This window comes from Capsicum annuum, chromosome 10, assembly GCF_002878395.1.
Source record: "Capsicum annuum cultivar UCD-10X-F1 chromosome 10, UCD10Xv1.1, whole genome shotgun sequence".
NCBI classification, from domain to species: domain Eukaryota; kingdom Viridiplantae; phylum Streptophyta; class Magnoliopsida; order Solanales; family Solanaceae; genus Capsicum; species Capsicum annuum.
Genome location: NC_061120.1, coordinates 167,582,409 through 167,593,326, shown reverse-complemented (window position 1 = coordinate 167,593,326; position 10,918 = coordinate 167,582,409).

Sequence of the window (10,918 nt, the reverse complement as noted above, 5' to 3'; positions counted from 1 at the left end):
GTTGAAAGATAGAGGTTAGGAAAGGATCATAGGCCATTTTGACTTTTAGCCACTTTCAGCCTAAATAACCTTCCCTATTATGTATGCTAGCACTTGATCCCTATTTTGAGCCAGAATTGACCATTTCTTTCTATGACACCTATCACCTTCCCGTTTAGATCATAATGAACCTGTTTTGGGGTCCTCTTTGGACTCTTTGCACCTTGATTTAGGCAAACAATCTAAGTTGAGGGTGGCTATCATAGGGGTGCGTGATGTAAACTAGGTATGAAGAGAGGTAGAATAAAAGAAAAAGAATAAGAGAAAAAGAATAAATTGGGTGGTGTGAAAAAGAATAATAAAAGAAAAAGAATGAAAAAGAAAAGTCACATCCATCCTGAATAATGGGTGATCAAGAAAAGAGGAAAGAGAAAAAGAGGAAAAGAGGAACAGAAAAGAAAAGAAAAAGAGAGAAAAAGAGGTTAATAAGTGGACTCCACAAATTAAGGTAGTGCCAAGGAGGTTAGTCACTCTGAATGCCATTTAATATCATACCAGCACTTAGCCTACGTTACAAGCCGAGAAAGGTCTATAGTGATCCTAACTCACCTATCTGGATACCTTGGTAATGAAGATGAGGGCAAGCATATGGTATTTGGCATATACTCGCTGGAACTTCGTTCTGAGAGTGAGTGTTTTTGTGCATATCCCAATGTTTAAATTTTGATTTCTGAGATGAGAGAAAAAGGGAAATTTTTTTGTTGTGAGGGAATACTAGTATCTTGCTAGGTTACTTACTTGTTTGAGTAGTGTTATGTTGGTACATACATGACTGTTGGTACTTAATTGATGCCATGGCTAAAATCTTTTTTGTTACATTGTTGCTTTTCAATAATCTACACAGTTAGTTTAAATTGGTTGACCTTGGATATGGTAACTGAGTTTTGAGCTAAATTGGTAGTTAGCTTCCGAATTGTACTTTGTATACTCCTAGTTATATTTGGGTTGCTTGAGGACAAATAATTGTTTAAGTTGAGGGTGTTGATGTGTGAGCCGATGCTAACATATTTGAAGCTTTTAACTCTGAATAATTGCGAGGTCTTAAGCAACTTTTGTTGTTTTTGATTGCTTTTAATGTGTTAATACAGACATAAGTGATTGGGGAGGAAACCAAAGGAAAGAAGAATAAATTGGATGGCATCTGATATAAATAAGCCGAAGTGTAGTTGACGTCAATTCTGAAGCACCGTCATACATGGGACAGGCTACAAGTAGCCCTAAGCTAACCCATTTGAGCATGTTACAGCCTCTAATACTTGAATAAACTAAACAATGATACTTTATTAAGTCAACTATAATCTAAAATAACTGGGAATAATTTCAGAATAGCGAAATACTAATAATCTGGAACACAACTTCAACTGACAGTCTAGTCTGATAAAGCCTCTGCTAATCAAACTGGAGAGCCATTGGGACAGACCCCCAACTGACTCTCAATGATCTAAAAGTAAAACTCGAAACACTATGAAATAGGGAAGCTGCAAAAAAAAGTCCTCACACCATGAGGACTCACTAACTGTGGAATGTAGACAGAGGCACTAAAAAATCACGGACACTACTGAGACTCAATACCTGAAACTACATTATGAGACAATGTAGCTCATTGACGTATATGTGAATCAGTACTTTGAGGATGTACTAAGCATATGGGGTTCTATGCATTTACATAAAAACAATATCAATACACTTTAATAAAAACATGCATGCAAATAGGAATGACTCACATGGTTTGAATAAGTCTAAATTATAAAACTCATAAATCATGAATAGTGAAACATGTAACACAAATCTCGTGAGTCATTATACTTCACTTTAAAATATCTACTCTTCTTTTTTGATTGCTTTTAATGTGTTAATGCAGACATAAGTGATTGGGGAGGAAACCAAAGGAAAGAAGAATAAATTGGATGGCATCTGATATAAATAAGCCGAAGTGTAGTTGACGTCAATTCTGAAGCACCGTCATACATGGGACAGGCTACAAGTAGCCCTAAGCTAACCCATTTGAGCATGTTACAGCCTCTAATACTTGAATAAACTAAACAATGATATTTTATTAAGTCAACTATAATCTAAAATAACTGGGAATAATTTCAGAATAGCGAAATACTAATAATTTGGAACACAACTTCAACTAACAGTCTAGTCTGATAAAGCCTCTGCTAATCAAACTGGAGAGCCATTGGGACAGACCCCCAACTGACTCTCAATGATCTAAAAGTAAAACTCGAAACACTATGAAATAGGGAAGCTGCAAAAAAAAGTCCTCACACCATGAGGACTCACTAACTGTGGAATGTAGACAGAGGCACTAAAAAATCACGGACACTACTGAAACTCAATACCTGAAACTACATTATGAGACAATGTAGCTCATTGACGTATATGTGAATCAGTACTTTGAGGATGTACTAAGCATATGGGGTTCTATGCATTTACATAAAAACAATATCAATACACTTTAATAAAAACATGCATGCAAATAGGAATGACTCACATGGTTTGAATAAGTCTAAATTATAAAACTCATAAATCATGAATAGTGAAACATGTAACACAAATCTCGTGAGTCATTATACTTCACTTTAAAATATCTACTCTTCTTTTATTCTCAGTACTTAAAGGCTAAAGAAATCTTTAAACAATACTTTCAAACTCATGCTTTTATCTTGTGAAGTGTAAAACTTCTTTAAAACTTAAGGACTTAGGAATTTTATTAACTCTTAACACTTGGGAACTTTGGAACTCTTTTAGACTCGGGAGTTTCTTCTAATTGACATAAACCATGTGAACTAATGGAGTCCAATGTTGTGCCCTTGTTGGGGAGAGCTATTCTATCCTTGCCATCAGAGTAGAACCTTAACTTTTAGTGATCACTTATCTGGACCCACTTGGGGTAAATTAGAAACCTAAGGGGGCACGTAGCTCTAGGGTATGAGACCTTAGAATCATACCCAACTCGATGCTAAATACTACACCCATACTTAGCCTCAGAACTTTTAGGAAATCTACCTTAAAATAATTCAACGGACTATAAGAAAGACCAAATATACTTCTCTTGACTTTAAGTCATAATTAATGTGGATCCCTATCTTAGATTATACCCAAAAGGTCAAATCTGTAACTGAAATCTAAAAATAACTTAGCTATGGGGTACTTATGACCTGAACAATCTTTGAACAACAATCTTTAAATGGGGTATATTGACCCCAAATAGTCAAATCCGATATCTCAAAATTCATGCTTGGTAACGTAATTACTCATAAAGTATCTTAAAATCTCTAAATTTCATCAATAGGCATAAAAATATAATTAAAATAATGTAATTCAACTCTCAATTCATGTGAAATATTAGAATTTTACAAGGAACAATATGGGTGTAAACCCTAACTGAATTTCATAGAAAAACCTCATAACTTGTAGAAATTTGTAATTTAAGATAAGATTTTGTACACAAGGGTGAAAGGATTACCCTTGTTCAAACCCCACATACCTTAGATTTTGACTTTAGATGAATAAGCTTGCTTGTGGCTCTTTTACAAACTCTTGAGCGAGGGTTCTTGAAGCTTTTTGTTTGGGAACCTTGAATCTTAACTCAATTTACAGAAATTGTGGTAGAATATTGATGTTTTTGAAGAAGGAATTGAGTTTTCTCTTGAGAGAGAAAAACCTAGGTCTTGATGTTTTTGATGGATATGAAGTTGTTTGCCTCATTCTGAATATATCTAAGTGTTAAAAAGGGTCACAATTGGCCAAAAAGTTTTTTTTTAAAAAAAAATACTTAAAAATACTGAACGGGGTCTGTGAAAATCGAAGTGATGGTCCATCGCTAGTCTAACGGCCCTTCGGATCATCCTTCGTAAGTTGGTCAGAAAAAGGCCACACTGTCTCAGTTGCGACGGTCTATCGCTAGCTTAATGGTCCATCATCTTGGCTGTCGCTCTTGGGCTAGAAGGGGGAGTCACTTCCTTGGTTGTAACAGTCTAGGCTATGGTCCATCGCATGCTCGATGGTCCGTCAACCTGCCCATCACACTTGGGCGTTTTCGACAGCTCTTAGTAGAACAACCATAACTTCTCACCCCGATACCGAATTTGGACAAAATCGGTATCATTCGAAAGCTAATTCAATTTTCCACACGATAAAAGTCAAATTTAGGAAAAATATATATGGTTTAAACACTAATCACTTTGGAAGCCATTCCTTAATCTTTTAGGGTCGTAATCACACTTCACATGACATGATCTAAAGGATCAGAATACGAGGGAACTTTGTAGGTTTTTACAAGAGTGCTGGAATGTAATGTTTATTCAAAATATGGACATTTCTAAGTTGATGGTTCATGCATAGAAGATTGAGGAGGAGAAGTGCAAGAAAAAGCAAAGGGATAATAAGAAGGCTAGAATATGTAGCTTCAATTTCACTCAGCAAAGGTCAGATAGAAGGAATCTTTTTCAGTTCCACCAAGAGACTATTATCGATGTTTCAGCAGGACACTTGTGATAACATTTTTTTCTCTAAGTCCCAGGGTAGTGTAAATAGTAGTTGCACAAATCCAATCCACAAAAGATATGATAAAAACTGTAAGAGTGAGTGTATCACCGGTAGAGATGCTCAATTTAAGTTCGGAAAGTTAGGCCATAGGTTAAGAAATTTCTAGTAGGTGTGTGGAAGGGCAAGAATGATCTTCAGCAAAGCTAGAATAATTCTTCAATAACAACAGCGGGTCGCTCAACTCAGCAAGGTTCTATTTCCAGTGCAACCAGTGGCTAATGCCAGAATCGACTCTATGCCGTGAAGACCTTACAGGATCATGAGGGTTCTCTTGATGTGATAATGCATATGTTACATGTCTTTTATATTCAGGTGTATTCCGTGTTAGATCCGAAAGCCAAACTTTACTTCATGACTCCTTATGTAGCAATAAATTTTTGCATCTACCCTGAAATCCTAGTAGAGTCCTTCTCAGAATCCACCCCAAATGGTAGTTCTATCATAGATAGATAGGTGTATACAAATCTCCCAATGATAGTATCTAAGAAAGTCACTTTAGTTAATCTTGTTGAGTTAGATGACCTATTTTGATGTCATCTTTGTCATGGATTGGCTCAACTCTTGCTATGACTCAGCTAACTATAAAAATATGATAGTTTAGTTTCAATTTCTCACTAAGCCAGTTATAGAATGGGTAGCACCTCAGTAACTATAGGTCGGTTTGTCTCTTTCCTAATGGCAAGAAAAATGATTTCTAAGAGGTATATCTATCATCTCGTTCGATTCAAGGCCTCGAGTTTCAAAATCTCACACCTTAAGTTAGTTCCAGTGGTAAATGAATTACCAAAAGTTTTCCCTGTAGATCTGCCTGGAGTTTATCTCGAAAGGAAAATCAACTTTGAAATAGATCTCTTTCTAGATACCTAGCCTATTTTAGTTACACCTTACATAATGTCTCCATCAAAGCTTAAGAAATTGAAAGAAAAGTTGAATGATCTCCTAGATAATGGTTTCATTAGTCCTAGTATCTCTCTATGGGGTGCTCAAGTCTTATTCATGCACAATAAAGACTGTTCTCTCAAAATATGCACCGACTATAGTTAGTTGAACAAAGTCAAAATCAAGAATATATATCCCATCCATAGGATTGATGATTTATTCGATCAACATTAGGGCGCAAGATGTTCTTACAAGATAGACCTCAAATCAGGCTATTATCATCTAAGAGTCAGAGATCGTGACCTACCAAAGCCAATTTTCAAAACTCGGTATGCTAAGTTAGGGGTTTAGTTGTTTGATTCAGACGAAGGTAGTGTATGTGCTCAAAATGGTTTGGAATAATTTTAGTTGCTGAAGTGAAGAAAAAGCAAGATAGAGATCCTATTTTGCTTAAGTTGAAGGAAGTAGTTTGGGATCAATAGTTTAAAGCTTTCTTTCAAGGGGTGACATTGTTCTTTGTTGTCATGGCAGGTTGTATGTTCCAAATGTGGATGATTTGAGATATAAGATGCTAGTTGAGGTTGGTTCTTTATATTCAATTCACACAGGAGCCACTAACATGTATTGGTACTTGCGGAAAGTCTTTTGTTGGAATGGTATAAAGAAAGATATTGCAAAATTCGTGGATAAGTGCATTAGTTGTTAGTAGGTTATGGTTGAGCACCAGAGGCCTAGTAATATGCTTTAGTAGTTCAGTATCCCTACGTGGAAGTAGGAAGAGGTGAGTATAAACGTCATTTTAGGGTTACCTCATACACTTCATCAACATGATACCCTATGGGTTATTGTATACCAAATGACCAAGTCATCCTATTTTCTATGAGTTCACGCTTCATATTCAGTTGAGGATTATACTAGGCTCTATGTTAATGGGTTTGTGAAGTTGCATGGGGTCTCTTTAACCATCATTTTAGATAGAGGTACCCATCTCAACTCTAATTTTTTGAAACCTTTTTGGAAGGGCCATGGTACCCAAGTTCATCTCAGAACAACTTTCAAACCACAGATAGATGGTCTGTCAAAAAGGATTATTCAGACCTTAGATAATATGGTGAGGGCATACGTGCTTTATTTCAAAGCTAGTTGGGATGATCACTTATCGTTGTTTGATTTTTCTTATAATAACAGTTATCACTCTAGTATTTAGATGGCTTTATTTGAGGCTCTGCATTGTAGGAGGTGTAGATCTCATGTTTGTTGGTTCAAGGTGGGTGTGGATATCTTGATAGGGTTGGATTCAGTGACTAAGGCAATGGAGAAAATTCAACTTATCAAAGAAAAATTGAAAACAACACCGATTCATTAAAAATCCTATATAGACATGAGGAGGGGGGGGGGTATTGAGTTTTATGTTGGAGATTATATAAACCTAAAAAACCTTTCCCATAAAGGGAGGTAAAGAGGTTCGGTAAGAAGGGAAAGCTCAATCCCAACTATATTGTCCCATTTAGGATTTCGAGCCGATTTGGTAAGGTAGCATATAAGATGGACTTGACTATAGAGTTATCATCATCGCACCCAATTTTCCATGTCTCCTTGTTGAAAAGTGCATTATTGACGCAGCGTCAAGAGTCCCTTTAGAATGTGTGGGCATAGAAGATAGCCTATTTTATGAAGAAGTCCCAATTGAGCTCCTTTATCATTATATTCATAAATTAAGGAATAAAGAGGTTCCCTTAGTAATGGTTTTGTAGAAGAATCAGTCAGTTGAGGGAGCTACTTGGGAAACAGTGGATGATATGAGAGCCAAGCACCCCTACCTTTTCTCTTCGAAGCATATTTAGATTGAGGTGGTAATTTTCTTAATTAATGAGATATTTCATATCTATCTTAGATATCCAATTATCCTCTTGTCATATCATGCATTCATGAGTCCAATTTAGTGCATGCATCAGTTAAAAATTTTGATATTAAGACATGATTCAGATGATAAATGCTCAGTGCATAATCTTAGTTTTCTGTAGTATTCAATCTCATAAATTTTCATTTGAGGACATATTTTCTCATGAGGGAGATATTATTAATACCTAATTTTCATGTACTAAACCTCTCAAATGATTTTTCATTTAGTTAGCTTTCCAACGCCACAAGTCTCTCCTTAACCCGACATCATGGCAAAAAGTTTTGAAAACTTTTCCCTAGGAGTCTCTTAGCTGCCAGTGAACATGAATCACTCTGAAACTAGACCTTATGAGTCGTTAAAAAGAGTCATAGTCACAGCAGTAATGGTCCTATGTTTTTGCCCGATAATTACAACTCAAACCTATGATTGGTTACAAAATTGTACGAGTCGTAAGGAAGAACTTGTCACCTTAATTGTGTATGACCAAGAATCAAGTATAGTGATCACTAGTCCAACATATGACTTATTACAATATTTTATGTGTAATTGTTTGGACTCATCACCTGACTGGTGAATGATATAAGGACCAAGCCTCATACTATGACTTCACCAAATAACTCATACTTAGTTGTAATGAGTCATTAGGTGTTGAGTCATAGTCATAGCAAAATGTACCCAAAATTCTAGGATCCTAGGTTATGACTAAGACCATGACTCGTAACTAGTCTTAATAAGTTGTGACGTGAGTCGTAATGATTGGAAGCGAGTATCCTTCACATTTTTCAAGGAACTTTTATGTCTTTTGCCACTACCTTAAAAGCTAGACCCACATTATTTTGGCTTCTCTAGGGATGGTATAAAGGACCCAAAATGTCCAATTTATTACATAATCATAAACTTCACCCAAAAGAGATCAAAAGATGCTATTTTTCCCATCTTCCTTAAGAAAACTAGGTTTTCTCTAGATCAAGGTAGAATCCAACAAATCCTCCAAGGATTCAACTCACAGGTATGTGGGATTTAATCAATGGGTTCTTTCCACCCATAGGGTCCAAAGAATTCTCTATTCTTACAAGTAGAAATTTTTTTCTATTTTAGGGAATTTCAAGTGAAACATGAATTTACTCTCTCTCAATTTCTTGAAAACAAATCATGAGAATATATTTCCCCTATGTGAACTATGTTTCCATGCCTTTAATAATCCAAGTCACTCATACCATGTTCAGTTGATGCCATCTTGAGTACTATTTATGATATTCCATCCTATGATTCATTTATCATCACCATAATTAGTTGTAGTAGTCTATGCTGGCAGGATATGAACACCCGATGCCTAGGTGCAAGTCGCTCATATCATTCTTGGATCATTAAATTCAAAAAATTATCACTATAGCATTTATTTGTGTAATATCACATTAAATAAATATTAGTACCAGTGTTATTTAGTTGGGAGTAATACTTAGCATTGAGTGAAAGCAGGGATGACAACTCTCCTATTAGTTATGCATGGGATCGTTAGTATCAGTCCCTGAGTTCCAGAACTACATCTCTATAATAGGTTATCAAGGATCTTATTTATTAGAGGAATGGCATCGTACCACTTCAGTACAATAGATTAGTGGATCCACGCTAGATAGTGTTGGTACCCTTGGCTAGGTACTAACATACATCAAATTAGGGTTACTAGTTGGACCCTAATTTTTCTCTGATTAGATTATGTCAGTTGTAGTTAGCTCCCTCTGTCTCCATTTCAATTTTCGATTTAGCTTATATAAATATTATATTTTTAGTCAGATATTCATGAGCTTGTATTTAACTATTCAGTTTATTTAATAAAAGTATATATATGGTTTGGCATTCAGTTACATGTTCGTGCATTCATGCTCAGTTATATTATTTATCCTTCCCATCCTACAAACTTAGTAAATTCAAAATACTGATCGTATACTCTTTTGCACTATTTTGTCTTATAATATAGGTTTGGATGCCCATTTCCCCAATCGTAGTTAGGCAGTTTTTGTGTCACTCAGTAGTAGTTGTGGTGAGTCCTCATCCTTTGAGGATAAGTAATTGATAGTTTCTTCCATTACTTATTTTATTATAGTCAGTTGAAGTTAGTTTGGGGTTTTCCCCATCAACTCTCTATGTTAGAGGCTTTCGAATAGTCAAACTTATTTTCAATTTTATCAAATGTTCAAACATATTAAGTATTACCTTTAGACTTATTTGTTGTTCAGATTTTCACTTTATCTTACATATATTTCATTGTTATTTCTCTCAAATATTCATAACAGGTACCATGCCATGGGTTAGCTTGGGTCACTCGTGACTCTAGGCACCATTTTATGACTATGGGAAATCTGTGGGTCGTGACAACTATCCAGGTGCTAGAGGATAATGTTTCAAGCATGTGCTATGGATTTTTAGGATTATTGGGACAAATTATTGCACTTAGAAAAGTTTGGCACAACAACAGTTACCATTCCAACATTCAAATGACACCTTTTGAGGCTTTATATATCCAATGGTAAAGATTCCTCATGGGATGGTTCTAATCATTTGAGGTGAGACGTTAGGGTATATATTTATTGAGAGACTAGATATATAGAGTGATACTGATTTAGCAAAGGCTAGTTCTTTCCAAGTGTAAGTAAAAGAGTTATATTAATCATCGATCCCAGAATGTTGCCTTCATGATATAAAATAGAGTTCTTTTGAGGGTTTCACCTATGAAGAGTGTGATGAGGTTTGGGAAGAAAGAGACTTTTAGTCCAACGTTCATTAGCTCTTTTGAGATCCTTGAGAAGTATGGTGATGTGGCATATAGGCTAGCTTTTCCTCCATATCTATTAGTTATTCATCCTATATTCCATGCTTCCATGTTAAAAAGGTATCGTCTAGATGATGTACATGTTATTAGGTAGGATTCTATTGTATTAGTCCATGATTTATCCTTCGAGGAGAAGACTATTTCTATCTTAGATAGGCAGATAAGGAAGTTGAGGTCTAAGAATATTAATTCAGTAAAGGTCCAGTGGAGACAGTTCACTATTAAGGGGGCTACTGGGGAGGTCGATTTGGATATACAACATAGATGCCCCCAACTCTTTATTGCTTGAGGTACTTTATTTACTTTTTAGTTCATGGACAAACTTTTCTTTTAGTAGTGAATAATATAAAAACCATAGTGGTGAATTTCATCTTTTTATGTATTTGAACTTTTTTCCTTTCCCCATAGTTTTTTTTATACTATTTGTGAGTTTTAGGGATGGAAGCATGATTCTCGATATGTTTGGAAATGGTTAGGGTTAGTCTGACTTGGCGCTTTTAAAGCCTTAAATTTGACTTTGGTCAATATTATGGGTTTGATGCGTTGGATGGTGATCTAGCAAGTTCCAAAAATTTAGATTCTCGGTCATGATTTCTTTGAGTCCCGAGCCTTTAGTTTACATTTTAACCATTCTTTTAAAAACATTTAAAAGAAGCTTTTAGGGGTATGAGGGCTAATTTATTGTAAATGATCTCTTTACAAAAATCTGCTGG